Source organism: Nothobranchius furzeri, chromosome 6 (assembly GCF_043380555.1).
Source record: "Nothobranchius furzeri strain GRZ-AD chromosome 6, NfurGRZ-RIMD1, whole genome shotgun sequence".
Classification (NCBI taxonomy): domain Eukaryota; kingdom Metazoa; phylum Chordata; class Actinopteri; order Cyprinodontiformes; family Nothobranchiidae; genus Nothobranchius; species Nothobranchius furzeri.
Genome location: NC_091746.1, coordinates 15460468 through 15479330, shown reverse-complemented (window position 1 = coordinate 15479330; position 18863 = coordinate 15460468).

The window sequence follows — 18863 nt, the reverse complement described above, 5'->3', positions numbered from 1 at the left end:
GGCGCGTCTTGCTGCGGCTTCTCTCCTGGAGGCGTTCAGTCAGACTCATTGTTGACATGTGGCAAGACGCTCCTCGGGGCGCGTCTTGCTTGGGCTTCTCTTCTGGAGGCCCTCTGTCAGACCCAGTGTTGACATGTGGCAAGACGCTCCTCGGGGCGCGTCTTGCTTGGGCCTCTCTCCTGGAGGTGCTCAGTCAGACCCAGTGTTGACATGTGGCAAGACTCTCCTCGGGGCGCGTCTTGCTTGGGCCTCTCTCCTGGAGGTGCTCAGTCAGACCCAGTGTTGACATGTGGCAAGACGCTCCTCGGGGCGCGTCTTGCTTGGGCTTCTCTCCTGGAGGCCCTCAGTCAGACCCATTGTTGACATGTGGCAAGACGCTCCTCGGGGCGCGTCTTGCTTGGGCTTCTCTCATGGAGGCCCTCAGTCAGACCCATTGTTGATAAGTGGCAAGACGCTCCTCGGGGCGCGTCTTGCTTGGGCCTCTCTCCTGGAGGCGCTCAGTCAGACCGAGTGCTGACATGTGGCAAGACGCTCCTCGGGGCGCGTCTTGCTTTGGCTTCTCTCCTGGAGGCCCTCAGTCAGACCCATTGTTTTCATATGGCAAGACGCTCCTCGGGGCGCATCTTGCTTGGGCCTCTCTCCTGGAGGCCCTCTGTCAGCCCCAGTGTTGACATGTGTCAAGACGCTCCTCGGGGTGCGTCTTGCTTGGGCCTCTCTCCTGGAGGCGCTCAGTCAGACCGAGTGCTGACATGTGGCAAGACGCTCCTCGGGGCGCGTCTTGCTTGGGCTTCTCTCCTGGAGGCCCTCAGTCAGGCCCATTGTTGACATGTGGCAAGACACTCCTCGGGACGCGTCTTGCTTGGGCTTCTCTCGAGGAGGCCCTCAGTCAGACTCATTGTTGACATGTGGCAAGACACTCCTCGGGACGCGTCTTGCTTGGGCCTCTCTCCTGGAGGCGCTCAGTCAGACCGAGTGCTGACATAAGGCAAGACGCTCCTCGGGGCGCGTCTTGCTGGGGCCTCTCTCCTGGAGGCGCTCAGTCAGACCCAGTGCTTACATGTGGCAAGACGCTCCTCGGGGCGCGTCTTGCTTGGGCCTCTCTCCTGGAGGCGCTCAGTCAGACCCAGTGGTGACATGTGGCAAGACGCTCCTCGGGGCGCGTCTTGCTTGGGCCTCTCTCCTGGAGACGCTCAGTCAGACCCAGTGTTGACACGTGACAAGACGCTCCTCGGGGCGCGTCTTGCTTGGGCTTCTCTCATGGAGGCCCTCAGTCAGACCCATTGTTGATATGTGGCAAGACGCTCCTCGGGGCGCGTCTTGCTTGGGCTTCTCTCATGGAGGCCCTCAGTCAGACCCATTGTTGATATGTGGCAAGACGCTCCTCGGGGCGAGTCTTGCTTGGGCCTCTCTCCTGGAGGTGCTCAGTCAGACCCAGTGTTGACATGGTGCAAGACGCTCCTCGGGGCGCGTCTTGCTTGGGCTTCTCTCTTGGAGGCCCTCAGTCAGACCCATTCTTGACATGTGGCAAGACGCTCCTCGGGGCGCATCTTGCTTGGGCCTCTCTCCTGGAGGCCCTCTGTCAGCCCCAGTGTTGACATGTGTCAAGACGCTCCTCGGGGTGCGTCTTGCTTGGGCCTCTCTCCTGGAGTCGCTCAGTCAGACCGAGTGCTGACATGTGGCAAGACGCTCCTCGGGGCGCGTCTTGCTTGGGCTTCTCTCATGGAGGCCCTCAGTCAGACCCATTGTTGATATGTGGCAAGACGCTCCTCGGGGCGAGTCTTGCTTGGGCCTCTCTCCTAGAGGTGCTCAGTCAGACCCAGTGTTGACATGGTGCAAGACGCTCCTCGGGGCGCATCTTGCTTGGGCTTCTCTCTTGGAGGCCCTCAGTCAGACCCATTGTTTACATGTGGCAAGACGCTCCTCGGGGCGCATCTTGCTTGGGCCTCTCTCCTGGAGGCCCTCTGTCAGCCCCAGTGTTGACATGTCAAGACGCTCCTCGGGGTGCGTCTTGCTTGGGCCTCTCTCCTGGAGTCGCTCAGTCAGACCGAGTGCTGACATGTGGCAAGACGCTCCTCGGGGCGCGTCTTGCTTGGGCTTCTCTCCTGGAGGCCCTCAGTCAGACCCATTGTTGACATGTGGCAAGACGCTCCTCAGGGCGCGTCTTGCTTGGGCCTCTTTCCTGGAGGCGCTCAGTCAGACCGAGTGCTGACATAAGGCAAGACGCTCCTCGGGGCGCGTCTTGCTGGGGCCTCTCTCCTGGAGGCGCTCAGTCAGACCCAGTGCTTACATGTGGCAAGACGCTCCTTGGGGCGTGTCTTGCTGGGGCTTCTCTCCTGGAGGCGTTCAGTCAGACCGAGTGCTGACATGTGGCAAGACGCTCCTCGGGGCGCGTCTTGCTTGGGCTTCTCTCCTGGAGGCGTTCAGTCAGACCGAGTGCTGACATGTGGTAAGACGCTCCTCGGGGCGCGTCTTGCTGGGGCTTCTCTCCTGGAGGCGCTCAGTCAGACCCAGTGCTTACATCTGGCAAGACGCTCCTCGGGGCGCGTCATGCTTGGGCCTCTCTCCTGGAGGCGCTCAGTCAGACCCAGTGCTGACATGTGGCAAGACGCTCCTCGGGGCGCGTCTTGCTTGGGCCTCTCTCCTGGAGACGCTCAGTCAGACCCAGTGTTGACACGTGGCAAGACGCTCCTCGGGGCGCGTCTTGCTTGGGCCTCTCTCCTGGAGGCGCTCAGTCAGACCGAGTGCTGACATGTGGCAAGACGCTCCTCGGGGCACGTCTTGCTTGGGCTTCTCTCCTGGAGGCCCTCAGTCAGACCCATTGTTTACATGCGGCAAGACGCTCCTTTGGGCGCATCTTGCTTGGGCTTCTCTCCTGGAGGCCCTCAGTCAGACCCATTGTTGACATGTGGCAAGACGCTCCTCGGGGCGCGTCTTGCTTGGGCCTCTCTCCTGGAGGCGCTCAGTCAGACCCAGTGCTTACATGTGGCAAGACGCTCCTCGGGGCGCGTCTTGCTGGGGCTTCTCTCCTGGAGGTGTTCAGTCAGACCGAGTGCTGACATGTGGCAAGACGCTCCTCGGGACGCGTCTCGCTTGGGCTTCTCTCCTGGAGGCCCTCAGTCAGACTCATTGTTGACCTGTGGCAAGACGCTCCTCGGGGCGCGTCTTGCTTGGGCCTCTCTCCTGGAGGCGCTCAGTCAGACCCAGTGGTGACATGTGGCAAGACGCTCCTCGGGGCGCGTCTTGCTTGGGCCTCTCTCCTGGAGGCGCTCAGTCAGACCCAGTGGTGACATGTGACAAGACACTCCTCGGGGCGCGTCTTGCTTGGGCTTCTCTCATGGAGGCCCACAGTCAGATCCATTGTTGATATGTGGCAAGACGCTCCTCGGGGCGCATCTTGCTTGGGCCTCTCTCCTGGAGGAGCTCAGTCAGACCGAGTGCTGACATGTGGCAAGACGCTCCTCGGGGCGCGTCTTGCTCGGGCTTCTCTCCTGGAGGCGTTCAGTCAGACCGAGTGCTGACATGTGGCAAGACGCTCCTCGGGGCGCGTCTTGCTTGGGCTTCTCTCCTGGAGGCCCTCAGTCAGACTCATTGTTGACATGTGGCAAGATGCTCCTCGGGGCGCGTCTTGCTTGGGCCCTCTCTCCTGGAGGCGCACAGTCAGACAGAGTGCTGACATGTGGCCAGACGCTCCTCGGGGCGCGTCTTGCTGGGGCCTCTCTCCTGGAGGCGCTCAGTCAGACCGAGTGCTGACATGTGGCAAGACGCTCCTCGGGGCGCGTCTTGCTTGGGCTTCTGTCCTGGAGGCCCTCAGTCAGACCCATTGTTTACATGTGGCAAGACGCTCCTCGGGGCGCATCTTGCTTGGGCCTCTCTCCTGGAGGCCCTCTGTCAGCCCCAGTGTTGACATGTGTCAAGACGCTCCTCGGGGCGAGTCTTGCTTGGGCCTCTCTCCTGGAGGTGCTCAGTCAGACCCAGTGTTGACATGGTGCAAGACGCTCCTCGGGGTGCGTCTTGCTTGGGCTTCTCTCTTGGAGGCCCTCAGTCAGACCCATTGTTGACATGTGGCAAGACGCTCCTCGGGGCGCGTCTTGCTTGGGCTTCTCTCCTGGAGGCCCTCAGTCAGACCCATTGTTGACATGTGGCAAGACGCTCCTCGGGGCGCGTCTTGCTTGGGGCCTCTCTCCTGGAGGCGCACAGTCAGACAGAGTGTTGACATGTGACAAGACGCTCCTCGGGGCGCGTCTTGCTCGGGCTTCTCTCCTGGAGGCGTTCAGTCAGACCGAGTGCTGACATGTGGCAAGACGCTCCTCGGGGCGCGTCTTGCTTGGGCTTCTCTCCTGGAGGCCCTCAGTCAGACTCATTGTTGACATGTGGCAAGATGCTCCTCGGGGCGCGTCTTGCTTGGGCCCTCTCTCCTGGAGGCGCACAGTCAGACAGAGTGCTGACATGTGGCCAGACGCTCCTCGAGGCGCGTCTTGCTGGGGCCTCTCTCCTGGAGGCGCTCAGTCAGACCGAGTGCTGACATGTGGCAAGACGCTCCTCGGGGCGCGTCTTGCTTGGGCTTCTGTCCTGGAGGCCCTCAGTCAGACCCATTGTTTACATGTGGCAAGACGCTCCTCGGGGCGCATCTTGCTTGGGCCTCTCTCCTGGAGGCCCTCTGTCAGCCCCAGTGTTGACATGTGTCAAGACGCTCCTCGGGGCGAGTCTTGCTTGGGCCTCTCTCCTGGAGGTGCTCAGTCAGACCCAGTGTTGACATGGTGCAAGACGCTCCTCGGGGTGCCTCTTGCTTGGGCTTCTCTCTTGGAGGCCCTCAGTCAGACCCATTGTTGACATGTGGCAAGACGCTCCTCGGGGCGCGTCTTGCTTGGGCTTCTCTCCTGGAGGCCCTCAGTCAGACCCATTGTTGACATGTGGCAAGACGCTCCTCGGGGCGCGTCTTGCTTGGGGCCTCTCTCCTGGAGGCGCACAGTCAGACAGAGTGTTGACATGTGACAAGACGCTCCTCGGGGCGCGTCTTGCTGGGGCTTCTCTCCTGGAGGTGCTCAGTCAGACCGAGTGCTGACATGTGGCAAGACGCTCCTCGGGGCGCGTCTTGCTTGGGCCTCTCTCCTGGAGGCGCACAGACAGATAGAGTGCTGACATGTGGCAAGACGCTCCTCGGGGCGCGTCTTGCTTGGGCTTCTCTCCTGGAGGCGCTAAGTCAGACCCAGTGGTGACATGTGGCAAGACGCTCGTCGGGGCGCGTCTTGCTTGGGCCTCTCTCCTGGAGATGCTCAGTCAGACCCAGTGTTGACACGTGGCAAGACGCTCCTCGGGGCGCGTCTTGCTGGGGCTTCTCTCCTGGAGGCGTTCAGTCAGACCGAGTGCTGACATGTGGCAAGACGCTCCTCGGGGCGCGTCTTGCTTGGGCCTCTCTCCTGGAGGCACACAGACAGACAGAGTGCTGACATGTGGCAAGACGCTCCTTGGGGCGCTTCTTGCTTGGGCTTCTCTCCGGGAGGCCCTAAGTTCAGACCCATTGTTGACATGTGGCAAGACGCTCCTTGGGGCGCTTCTTGCTTGGACCTCTCTCCTGGAGGCGCTCAGTCAGACCGAGTGCTGACATGCAGCAAGACGCTCCTCAGGGCGCGTCTTGCTTGGGCTTCTCTCCTGGAGGCCCTCAGTCAGACCCATTGTTGACATGTGGCAAGACGCTCCTCGGGGCGCATCTTGCTTGGGCCTCTCTCCTGGAGGCGCTCAGTCAGACCGAGTGCTGACATGTGGCAAGACACTCCTCGGGGCGCGTCTGGCTTGGGCTTCTCTCCTGGAGGCCCTCAGTCAGACTCATTGTTGACATGTGGCAAGACGCTCCTCGGGGCGCGTCTTGCTTGGGCCTCTCTCCTGGAGGCCCTCTGTCAGACCCAGTGTTGACATGTGGCAAGACGCTCCTCGGGGCGTGTCTTGCTTGGGCTTCTCTCCTGGAGGTGCTCAGTCAGACCCAGTGTTGACATGTGGCAAGACTCTCCTCGGGGCGCGTCTTGCTTGGGCCTCTCTCCTGGAGGTGCTCAGTCAGACCCAGTGTTGACATGTGACAAGACGCTCCTCGGGGCGCGTCTTGCTTGGGCTTCTCTCATGGAGGCCCTCAGTCAGATCCATTGTTGATATGTGGCAAGACGCTCCTCGGGGCGCGTCTTCCTTGGGCCTCTCTCCTGGAGGAGCTCAGTCAGACCGAGTGCTGACATGTGGCAAGACGCTCCTCGGGGCGCGTCTTGCTGGGGCTTCTCTCCTGGAGGCGTTCAGTCAGACCGAGTGCTGACATGTGGCAAGACGCTCCTCGGGGCGCGTCTTGCTTGGGCTTCTCTCCTGGAGGCGCACAGTCAGACAGAGTGCTGACATGTGGCCAGACGCTCCTCGGGGCGCGTCTTGCTGGGGCCTCTCTCCTGGAGGCGCTCAGTCAGACCGAGTGCTGACATGTGGCAAGACGCTCCTCGGGGCGCGTCTTGCTTCGGCTTCTCTCCTGGAGGCCCTCAGTCAGACCCATTGTTTACATGTGGCAAGACGCTCCTCGGGGCGCATCTTGCTTGGGCCTCTCTCCTGGAGGCCCTCTGTCAGCCCCAGTGTTGACATGTGTCAAGACGCTCCTCGGGGCAAGTCTTGCTTGGGCCTCTCTCCTGGAGGTGCTCAGTCAGACCCAGTGTTGACATGGTGCAAGACGCTCCTCGGGGCGCGTCTTGCTTGGGCTTCTCTCTTGGAGGCCCTCAGTCAGACCCATTGTTGACATGTGGCAAGACGCTCCTCGGGGCGCGTCTTGCTTGGGCTTCTCTCCTGGAGGCCCTCAGTCAGACCCATTGTTGACATGTGGCAAGACGCTCCTCGGGGCGCGTCTTGATGGGGCCTCTCTCCTGGAGGCGCTCAGTCAGACCCAGTGCTTACATGTGGCAAGACGCTCCTCGGGGTGTGTCTTGCTGGGGCTTCTCTCCTGGAGGCGTTCAGTCAGACCGAGTGCTGACATGTGGCAAGGAGCTCCTCGGGGCGCGTCTTGCTTGGGCTTCTCTCCTGGAGGCGTTCAGTCAGACCGAGTGCTGACATGTGGTAAGACGCTCCTCGGGGCGCGTCTTGCTGGGGCTTCTCTCCTGGAGGCGCTCAGTCAGACCCAGTGCTTACATGTGGCAAGACGCTCCTCGGGGCGCGTCTTGCTTGGGCCTCTCTCCTGGAGAAGCTCAGTCAGACCCAGTTGTGACATGTGGCAAGACGCTCCTCGGGGCACGTCTTGCTTGGGCCTCTCTCCTGGAGACGCTCAGTCAGACCCAGTGTTGACACATGGCAAGACGCGCCTGGGGGCGCGTCTTGCTTGGGGCCTCTCTCCTGGAGGCGCACAGTCAGACAGAGTGCTGACATGTGGCCAGACGCTCCTCGGGGCGCGTCTTGCTGGGGCTTCTCTCCTGGAGGTGCTCAGTCAGACCCAGTGTTGACATGTGACAAGACGCTCCTCGGGGCGCGTCTTGCTGGGGCTTCTCTCCTGGAGGCGTTCAGTCAGACTGAGTGCTGACATGTGGCAAGACGCTCCTCGGGGCGCGTCTTGCTTGGGCTTCTCTCCTGGAGGCCCTCAGTCAGACTCATTGTTGACATGTGGCAAGACGCTCCTCGGGGCGCGTCTTGCTTGGGCCTCTCTCCTGGAGGCGCACAGACAGACAGAGTGCTGACATGTGGCAAGACGCTCCTCGGGGCGCGTCTTGCTTGGGCTTCTCTCCTGGAGGCCCTCTGTCAGCCCCAGTGTTGACATGTGTCAAGACGCTCCTCGGGGCGAGGCTTGCTTGGGCCTCTCTCCTGGAGGCCCTCTGTCAGCCCCAGTGTTGACATGTGTCAAGACGCTCCTCGGGGCGAGTCTTGCTTGGGCCTCTCTCCTGGAGGTGCTCAGTCAGACCCAGTGTTGACATGGTGCAAGACGCTCCTCGGGGCGCGTCTTGCTTGGGCTTCTCTCTTGGAGGCCCTCAGTCAGACCCATTGTTGACATGTGGCAAGACGCTCCTCGGGGCGCGTCTTGCTTGGGCTTCTCTCCTGGAGGCCCTCAGTCAGACCCATTGTTGACATGTGGCAATACGCTCCTCGGGGCGCGTCTTGCTTGGGCCTCTCTCCTGGAGGCGCTCAGTCAGACCGAGTGCTGACATAAGGCAAGACGCTCCTCGGGGCGCGTCTTGCTGGGGCCTCTCTCCTGGAGGCGCTCAGTCAGACCCAGTGCTTACATGTGGCAAGACGCTCCTCGGGGTGTGTCTTGCTGGGGCTTCTCTCCTGGAGGCGTTCAGTCAGACCGAGTGCTGACATGTGGCAAGGAGCTCCTCGGGGCGCGTCTTGCTTGGGCTTCTCTCCTGGAGGCGTTCAGTCAGACCGAGTGCTGACATGTGGTAAGACGCTCCTCGGGGCGCGTCTTGCTGGGGCTTCTCTCCTGGAGGCGCTCAGTCAGACCCAGTGCTTACATGTGGCAAGACGCTCCTCGGGGCGCGTCTTGCTTGGGCCTCTCTCCTGGAGGCGCTCAGTCAGACCCAGTGGTGACATGTGGCAAGACGCTCCTCGGGGCGCGTCTTGCTTGGGCCTCTCTCCTGGAGACGCTCAGTCAGACCCAGTGTTGACACGTGGCAAGGCGCTCCTCGGGGCGCGTCTTGCTTGGGGCCTCTCTCCTGGAGGCGCACAGTCAGACAGAGTGCTGACATGTGGCCAGACGCTCCTCGGGGCGCGTCTTGCTGGGGCTTCTCTCCTGGAGGCGCTCAGTACGACCCAGTGTTGACATGTGACAAGATGCTCCTCGGGGCGCGTCTTGCTGGGGCTTCTCTCCTGGAGGCGTTCAGTCAGACTGAGTGCTGACATGTGGCAAGACGCTCCTCGGGGCGCGTCTTGCTTGGGCTTCTCTCCTGGAGGCCCTAAGTTCAGACCCATTGTTGACATGTGGCAAGACGCTCCTTGGGGCGCGTCTTGCTTGGGCCTCTCTCCTGGAGGCGCTCAGTCAGACCGAGTGCTGACATGCAGCAAGACGCTCCTCATGGCGCGTCTTGCTTGGGCTTCTCTCCTGGAGGCCCTCAGTCAGACCCATTGTTGACATGTGGCAAGACGCTCCTCGGGGCGCGTCTTGCTTGGGCCTCTCTCCTGGAGGCCCTCTGTCAGACCCAGTGTTGACATGTGGCAAGACGCTCCTCGGGGCGCGTCTTGCTTGGGCCTCTCTCCTGGAGGCACACAGACAGACAGAGTGCTGACATGTGGCAAGACGCTCCTTGGGGCGCTTCTTGCTTGGGCTTCTCTCCGGGAGGCCCTAAGTTCAGACCCATTGTTGACATGTGGCAAGACGCTCCTTGGGGCGCTTCTTGCTTGGACCTCTCTCCTGGAGGCGCTCAGTCAGACCGAGTGCTGACATGCAGCAAGACGCTCCTCAGGGTGCGTCTTGCTTGGGCATCTCTCCTGGAGGCCCTCAGTCAGACCCATTGTTGACATGTGGCAAGACGCTCCTCGGGGCGCATCTTGCTTGGGCCTCTCTCCTGGAGGCGCTCAGTCAGACCGAGTGCTGACATGTGGCAAGACACTCCTCGGGGCGCGTCTGGCTTGGGCTTCTCTCCTGGAGGCCCTCAGTCAGACTCATTGTTGACATGTGGCAAGACGCTCCTCGGGGCGCGTCTTGCTTGGGCCTCTCTCCTGGAGGCCCTCTGTCAGACCCAGTGTTGACATGTGGCAAGACGCTCCTCGGGGCGTGTCTTGCTTGGGCTTCTCTCCTGGAGGTGCTCAGTCAGACCCAGTGTTGACATGTGGCAAGACTCTCCTCGGGGCGCGTCTTGCTTGGGCCTCTCTCCTGGAGGTGCTCAGTCAGACCCAGTGTTGACATGTGACAAGACGCTCCTCGGGGCGCGTCTTGCTTGGGCTTCTCTCATGGAGGCCCTCAGTCAGATCCATTGTTGATATGTGGCAAGACGCTCCTCGGGGCGCGTCTTCCTTGGGCCTCTCTCCTGGAGGAGCTCAGTCAGACCGAGTGCTGACATGTGGCAAGACGCTCCTCGGGGCGCGTCTTGCTGGGGCTTCTCTCCTGGAGGCGTTCAGTCAGACCGAGTGCTGACATGTGGCAAGACGCTCCTCGGGGCGCGTCTTGCTTGGGCTTCTCTCCTGGAGGCGCACAGTCAGACAGAGTGCTGACATGTGGCCAGACGCTCCTCGGGGCGCGTCTTGCTGGGGCCTCTCTCCTGGAGGCGCTCAGTCAGACCGAGTGCTGACATGTGGCAAGACGCTCCTCGGGGCGCGTCTTGCTTCGGCTTCTCTCCTGGAGGCCCTCAGTCAGACCCTTTGTTTACATGTGGCAAGACGCTCCTCGGGGCGCATCTTGCTTGGGCCTCTCTCCTGGAGGCCCTCTGTCAGCCCCAGTGTTGACATGTGTCAAGACGCTCCTCGGGGCAAGTCTTGCTTGGGCCTCTCTCCTGGAGGTGCTCAGTCAGACCCAGTGTTGACATGGTGCAAGACGCTCCTCGGGGCGCGTCTTGCTTGGGCTTCTCTCTTGGAGGCCCTCAGTCAGACCCATTGTTGACATGTGGCAAGACGCTCCTCGGGGCGCGTCTTGCTTGGGCTTCTCTCCTGGAGGCCCTCAGTCAGACCCATTGTTGACATGTGGCAAGACGCTCCTCGGGGCGCGTCTTGATGGGGCCTCTCTCCTGGAGGCGCTCAGTCAGACCCAGTGCTTACATGTGGCAAGACGCTCCTCGGGGTGTGTCTTGCTGGGGCTTCTCTCCTGGAGGCGTTCAGTCAGACCGAGTGCTGACATGTGGCAAGGAGCTCCTCGGGGCGCGTCTTGCTTGGGCTTCTCTCCTGGAGGCGTTCAGTCAGACCGAGTGCTGACATGTGGTAAGACGCTCCTCGGGGCGCGTCTTGCTGGGGCTTCTCTCCTGGAGGCGCTCAGTCAGACCCAGTGCTTACATGTGGCAAGACGCTCCTCGGGGCGCGTCTTGCTTGGGCCTCTCTCCTGGAGAAGCTCAGTCAGACCCAGTTGTGACATGTGGCAAGACGCTCCTCGGGGCACGTCTTGCTTGGGCCTCTCTCCTGGAGACGCTCAGTCAGACCCAGTGTTGACACATGGCAAGACGCTCCTGGGGGCGCGTCTTGCTTGGGGCCTCTCTCCTGGAGGCGCACAGTCAGACAGAGTGCTGACATGTGGCCAGACGCTCCTCGGGGCGCGTCTTGCTGGGGCTTCTCTCCTGGAGGTGCTCAGTCAGACCCAGTGTTGACATGTGACAAGACGCTCCTCGGGGCGCGTCTTGCTGGGGCTTCTCTCCTGGAGGCGTTCAGTCAGACTGAGTGCTGACATGTGGCAAGACGCTCCTCGGGGCGCGTCTTGCTTGGGCTTCTCTCCTGGAGGCCCTCAGTCAGACTCATTGTTGACATGTGGCAAGACGCTCCTCGGGGCGCGTCTTGCTTGGGCCTCTCTCCTGGAGGCGCACAGACAGACAGAGTGCTGACATGTGGCAAGACGCTCCTCGGGGCGCGTCTTGCTTGGGCTACTCTCCTGGAGGCCCTCTGTCAGCCCCAGTGTTGACATGTGTCAAGACGCTCCTCGGGGCGAGGCTTGCTTGGGCCTCTCTCCTGGAGGCCCTCTGTCAGCCCCAGTGTTGACATGTGTCAAGACGCTCCTCGGGGCGAGTCTTGCTTGGGCCTCTCTCCTGGAGGTGCTCAGTCAGACCCAGTGTTGACATGGTGCAAGACGCTCCTCGGGGCGCGTCTTGCTTGGGCTTCTCTCTTGGAGGCCCTCAGTCAGACCCATTGTTGACATGTGGCAAGACGCTCCTCGGGGCGCGTCTTGCTTGGGCTTCTCTCCTGGAGGCCCTCAGTCAGACCCATTGTTGACATGTGGCAATATGCTCCTCGGGGCGCGTCTTGCTTGGGCCTCTCTCCTGGAGGCGCTCAGTCAGACCGAGTGCTGACATAAGGCAAGACGCTCCTCGGGGCGCGTCTTGCTGGGGCCTCTCTCCTGGAGGCGCTCAGTCAGACCCAGTGCTTACATGTGGCAAGACGCTCCTCGGGTGTGTCTTGCTGGGGCTTCTCTCCTGGAGGCGTTCAGTCAGACCGAGTGCTGACATGTGGCAAGGAGCTCCTCGGGGCGCGTCTTGCTTGGGCTTCTCTCCTGGAGGCGTTCAGTCAGACCGAGTGCTGACATGTGGTAAGACGCTCCTCGGGGCGCGTCTTGCTGGGGCTTCTCTCCTGGAGGCGCTCAGTCAGACCCAGTGCTTACATGTGGCAAGACGCTCCTCGGGGCGCGTCTTGCTTGGGCCTCTCTCCTGGAGGCGCTCAGTCAGACCCAGTGGTGACATGTGGCAAGACGCTCCTCGGGGCGAGTCTTGCTTGGGCCTCTCTCCTGGAGACGCTCAGTCAGACCCAGTGTTGACACGTGGCAAGGCGCTCCTCGGGGCGCGTCTTGCTTGGGGCCTCTCTCCTGGAGGCGCACAGTCAGACAGAGTGCTGACATGTGGCCAGACGCTCCTCGGGGCGCGTCTTGCTGGGGCTTCTCTCCTGGAGGCGCTCAGTACGACCCAGTTTTGACATGTGACAAGATGCTCCTCGGGGCGCGTCTTGCTGGGGCTTCTCTCCTGGAGGCGTTCAGTCAGACTGAGTGCTGACATGTGGCAAGACGCTCCTCGGGGCGCGTCTTGCTTGGGCTTCTCTCCTGGAGGCCCTAAGTTCAGACCCATTGTTGACATGTGGCAAGACGCTCCTTGGGGCGCGTCTTGCTTGGGCCTCTCTCCTGGAGGCGCTCAGTCAGACCGAGTGCTGACATGCAGCAAGACGCTCCTCATGGCGCGTCTTGCTTGGGCTTCTCTCCTGGAGGCCCTCAGTCAGACCCATTGTTGACATGTGGCAAGACGCTCCTCGGGGCGCGTCTTGCTTGGGCCTCTCTCCTGGAGGCCCTCTGTCAGACCCAGTGTTGACATGTGGCAAGACGCTCCTCGGGGCGCGTCTTGCTTGGGCCTCTCTCCTGGAGGTGCTCAGTCAGACCCAGTGTTGACATGTGGCAAGACTCTCCTCGGGGCGCGTCTTGCTTGGGCCTCTCTCCTGGAGGTGCTCAGTCAGACCCAGTGTTGACATGTGGCAAGACGCTCCTCGGGGCGCGTCTTGCTTGGGCTTCTCTCCTGGAGGCCCTCAGTCAGACCCATTGTTTACATGTGGCAAGACGCTCCTCGGGGCGCATCTTGCTTGGGCCTCTCTCCTGGAGGCGCTCAGACAGACCGAGTGCTGACATGTGGAAAGACGCTCCTCGGGGCGCGTCTTGCTGGGCCTTCTCTCCTGGAGGCGCTCAGTCAGACCCAGTGTTGACATGTGACAAGACGCGCCCCGAGGAGCGTCTTGCTTGGGCCTCTCTCCTGGAGGCCCTCTGTCAGACCCATTGTTGACATGTGGCAAGACGCTCCTCGGGGTGCGTCTTGCTTGGGCCTCTCTCCTGGAGGCCTTCAGTCAGACCGAGTGCTGACATAAGGCAAGATGCTCCTCGGGGCGCGTCTTGCTGTGGCCTCTCTCCTGGAGGCGCTCAATCAGACCCAGTGGTGACACGTGGCAAGACGCTCCTCGGGGCGCGTCTTGCTTGGGCCTATCTCCTGGAGGCGCTCAGTCAGACCAAGTGTTGACATGTGGCAAGACGCTCCTCGGGGCGTGTCTTGCTTGGGCCTCTCTCCTGGAGGCGCTCAGTCAGACCCAGTGGTGACATGTGGCAACACGCTCCTCGAGGCGCGTATTGCTTGGGCCTCTCTCCTGGAGGCCCTCTGTCAGACCCATTGTTGACATGTGGCAAGACGCTCCTCGGGGCGCGTCTTGCTTGGGCCTCTCTCCTGGAGGCCCTAAATCAGACCCAGTGTTGACACGTGGTAAGACGCTCCTCGGGGCGCGTCTTGCTTGGGCCTCTCTCCTGGAGGCGCTCAGTCAGACTGAGTAGTGACATGTGGCAAGACGCTCCTCGGGGCGCGTCTTGCTTGGGCCTCTCTCCTGGAGGCGCTCAGTCAGACCCAGTGGTGACATGTGGCAAGACACTCCTCGGGGAGCGTCTTGCTTGGGCCTCTCTCCTGGAGGCCCTCTGTCAGCCCCATTGTTGATATGTGGCAAGACGCTCCTCGGGGCGCGTCTTGCTGGGGCTTCTCTCCTAGAGGCGTTCAGTCAGACCGAGTGCCGACATGTGGCAAGACGCTTCTCGGGACGTGTCTTGCTTGGGCTTCTCTCCTTGAGGCCCTCAGTCAAACTCATTGTTGACATGTGGCAAGACGCTCCTCGGGGCGCGTTTTGCTTGGGCCTCTCTCCTGGAGGCGCTCAGTCAGACCCAGTGGTGACATGTGGCAAGACGCTCCTCGGGGCGCCTTTTGCTTGGGCCTCTCTCCTGGAGGCGCTCAGTCAGACCCAGTGGTGACATGTGACAAGACGCTCCTCGGGGCGCGTCTTGCTTGGGCTTCTCTCATGGAGGCCCTCAGTCAGACCCATTGTTGATATGTGGCAAGACGCTCCTCGGGGCGCGTCTTGCTTGGGCCTCTCTCCTGGAGGCGCTCAGTCAGACCGAGTGCTGACATGTGGCAAGACGCTCCTCGGGGCCCGTCTTGCTTGGGCTTCTCTCATGGAGGCCCTCAGTCAGACCCATTGTTGATATGTGGCAAGACGCTCCTCGGGGCGAGTCTTGCTTGGGCCTCTCTCCTGGAGGTGCTCAGTCAGACCCAGTGTTGACATGGTGCAAGACGCTCCTCGGGGCGCGTCTTGCTTGGGCTTCTCTCTTGGAGGCCCTCAGTCAGACCCATTGTTGACATGTGGCAAGACGCTCCCCGGGGCGCGTCTTGCTTGGGCTTCTCTCCTGGAGGCCCTCAGTCAAACCCATTGTTGACATGTGGCAAGACGCTCCTCGGGGCGCGTCTTGCTTGGGCCTCTCTCCTGGAGGCGCTCAGTCAGACCGAGTGCTGACATAAGGCAAGACGCTCCTCGGGGCGCGTCTTGCTGGGGCCTCTCTCCTGGAGGCGCTCAGTCAGACCCAGTGCTTACATGTGGCAAGACGCTCCTCGGGGCGCGTCTTGCTTGGGCCTCTCTCTTGGAGGCGCTCAGTCAACCCAGTGCTGACATGTGGCAAGACGCTCCTCGGGGCGCGTCTTGCTGGGACTTCTCTCCTGGAGGCGCTCAGTCAGACCCAGTGTTGACATGTGACAAGACGCGCCCCGAGGAGCGTCTTGCTTGGGCCTCTCTCCTGGAGGCCCTCTGTCAGACCCATTGTTGACATGTGGCAAGACGCTCCTCGGGGTGCGTCTTGCTTGGGCCTCTCTCCTGGAGGCCTTCAGTCAGACCGAGTCCTGACATAAGGCAAGATGCTCCTCGGGGCGCGTCTTGCTGTGGCCTCTCTCCTGGAGGCGCTCAATCAGACCCAGTGGTGACACGTGGCAAGACGCTCCTCGGGGCGCGTCTTGCTTGGGCCTATCTCCTGGAGGCGCTCAGTCAGACCAAGAGTTGACATGTGGCAAGACGCTCCTCGGGGCGTGTCTTGCTTGGGCCTCTCTCCTGGAGGCGCTCGGTCAGAACCAGTGGTGACATGTGGCAACACGCTCCTCGAGGCGCGTATTGCTTGGGCCTCTCTCCTGGAGGCCCTCTGTCAGACCCATTGTTGACATGTGGCAAGACGCTCCTCGGGGCGCGTCTTGCTTGGGCCTCTCTCCTGGAGGCCCTCAATCAGACCCAGTGTTGACACGTGGTAAGACGCTCCTCGGGGCGCGTCTTGCTTGGGCCTCTCTCCTGGAGGCGCTCAGTCAGACTGAGTAGTGACATGTGGCAAGACGCTCCTCGGGGCGCGTCTTGCTTGGGCCTCTCTCCTGGAGGCGCTCAGTCAGACCCAGTGGTGACATGTGGCAACACGCTCCTCGAGGCGCGTATTGCTTGGGCCTCTCTCCTGGAGGCCCTCTGTCAGACCCATTGTTGACATGTGGCAAGACGCTCCTCGGGGCGCGTCTTGCTTGGGCCTCTCTCCTGGAGGCCCTAAATCAGACCCAGTGTTGACACGTGGTAAGACGCTCCTCGGGGCGCGTCTTGCTTGGGCCTCTCTCCTGGAGGCGCTCAGTCAGACTGAGTAGTGACATGTGGCAAGACGCTCCTCGGGGCGCGTCTTGCTTGGGCCTCTCTCCTGGAGGTGCTCAGTCAGACCCAGTGGTGACATGTGGCAAGACACTCCTCGGGGAGCGTCTTGCTTGGGCCTCTCTCCTGGAGGCCCTCTGTCAGCCCCATTGTTGATATGTGGCAAGACGCTCCTCGGGGCGCGTCTTGCTGGGGCTTCTCTCCTAGAGGCGTTCAGTCAGACCGAGTGCCGACATGTGGCAAGACGCTTCTCGGGACGTGTCTTGCTTGGGCTTCTCTCCTTGAGGCCCTCAGTCAAACTCATTGTTGACATGTGGCAAGACGCTCCTCGGGGCGCGTTTTGCTTGGGCCTCTCTCCTGGAGGCGCTCAGTCAGACCCAGTTGTGACATGTGGCAAGACGCTCCTCGGGCGCATCTTGCTTGGGCCTCTCTCCTGGAGGCGCTCAGTCAGACCCAGTGGTGACATGTGACAAGACGCTCCTCGGGGCGCGTCTTGCTTGGGCTTCTCTCATGGAGGCCCTCAGTCAGACCCATTGTTGATATGTGGCAAGACGCTCCTCGGGGCGCGTCTTGCTTGGGCCTCTCTCCTGGAGGCGCTCAGTCAGACCGAGTGCTGACATGTGGCAAGACGCTCCTCGGGGCCCGTCTTGCTTGGGCTTCTCTCATGGAGGCCCTCAGTCAGACCCATTGTTGATATGTGGCAAGACGCTCCTCGGGGCGAGTCTTGCTTGGGCCTCTCTCCTGGAGGTGCTCAGTCAGACCCAGTGTTGACATGGTGCAAGACGCTCCTCGGGGCGCGTCTTGCTTGGGCTTCTCTCTTGGAGGCCCTCAGTCAGACCCATTGTTGACATGTGGCAAGACGCTCCCCGGGGCGCGTCTTGCTTGGGCTTCTCTCCTGGAGGCCCTCAGTCAAACCCATTGTTGACATGTGGCAAGACGCTCCTCGGGGCGCGTCTTGCTTGGGCCTCTCTCCTGGAGGCGCTCAGTCAGACCGAGTGCTGACATAAGGCAAGACGCTCCTCGGGGCGCGTCTTGCTGGGGCCTCTCTCCTGGAGGCGCTCAGTCAGACCCAGTGCTTACATGTGGCAAGACGCTCCTCGGGGCGCGTCTTGCTTGGGCCTCTCTCTTGGAGGCGCTCAGTCAACCCAGTGCTGACATGTGGCAAGACGCTCCTCGGGGCGCGTCTTGCTGGGACTTCTCTCCTGGAGGCGCTCAGTCAGACCCAGTGTTGACATGTGACAAGACGCGCCCCGAGGAGCGTCTTGCTTGGGCCTCTCTCCTGGAGGCCCTCTGTCAGACCCATTGTTGACATGTGGCAAGACGCTCCTCGGGGTGCGTCTTGCTTGGGCCTCTCTCCTGGAGGCCTTCAGTCAGACCGAGTCCTGACATAAGGCAAGATGCTCCTCGGGGCGCGTCTTGCTGTGGCCTCTCTCCTGGAGGCGCTCAATCAGACCCAGTGGTGACACGTGGCAAGACGCTCCTCGGGGCGCGTCTTGCTTGGGCCTATCTCCTGGAGGCGCTCAGTCAGACCAAGAGTTGACATGTGGCAAGACGCTCCTCGGGGTGTGTCTTGCTTGGGCCTCTCTCCTGGAGGCGCTCGGTCAGACCCAGTGGTGACATGTGGCAACACGCTCCTCGAGGCGCGTATTGCTTGGGCCTCTCTCCTGGAGGCCCTCTGTCAGACCCATTGTTGACATGTGGCAAGACGCTCCTCGGGGCGCGTCTTGCTTGGGCCTCTCTCCTGGAGGCCCTCAATCAGACCCAGTGTTGACACGTGGTAAGACGCTCCTCGGGGCGCGTCTTGCTTGGGCCTCTCTCCTGGAGGCGCTCAGTCAGACTGAGTAGTGACATGTGGCAAGACGCTCCTCGGGGCGCGTCTTGCTTGGGCCTCTCTCCTGGAGGCGCTCAGTCAGACCCAGTGGTGACATGTGGCAAGACACTCCTCGGGGAGCGTCTTGCTTGGGCCTCTCTCCCGGAGGCCCTCTGTCAGCCCCATTGTTGATATGTGGCAAGACGCTCCTCGGGGCGTGTCTTGCTGGGGCTTCTCTCCTAGAGGCGTTCAGTCAGACCGAGTGCCGACATGTGGCAAGACGCTTCTCGGGACGCGTCTTGCTTGGGCTTCTCTCCTTGAGGCCCTCAGTCAGACTCATTGTTGACATGTGGCAAGACGCTCCTCGGGGCGCGTTTTGCTTGGGCCTCTCTCCTGGAGGCGCTCAGTCAGACCCAGTGGTGACATGTGGCAAGACGCTCCTCGGGGCGCATCTTGCTTGGGCCTCTCTCCTGGAGGCGCTCAGTCAGACCCAGTGGTGACATGTGACAAGACGCTCCTCGGGGCGCGTCTTGCTTGGGCTTCTCTCATGGAGGCCCTCAGTCAGACCCATTGTTGATATGTGGCAAGACGCTTCTCGGGGCGCGTCTTGCTTGGGCCTATCTCCTGGAGGCGCTCAGTCAGACCGAGTGCTGACATGTGGCAAGACGCTCCTCGGGGCGCGTCTTGCTTGGGCTTCTCTCATGGAGGCCCTCAGTCAGACCCATTGTTGATATGTGGCAAGACGCTCCTCGGGGCGAGTCTTGCTTGGGCCTCTCTCCTGGAGGTGCTCAGTCAGACCCAGTGTTGACATGGTGCAAGACGCTCCTCGGGGCGCGTCTTGCTTGGGCTTCTCTCTTGGAGGCCCTCAGTCAGACCCATTGTTGACATGTGGCAAGACGCTCCCCGGGGCGCGTCTTGCTTGGGCTTCTCTCCTGGAGGCCCTCAGTCAAACCCATTGTTGACATGTGGCAAGACG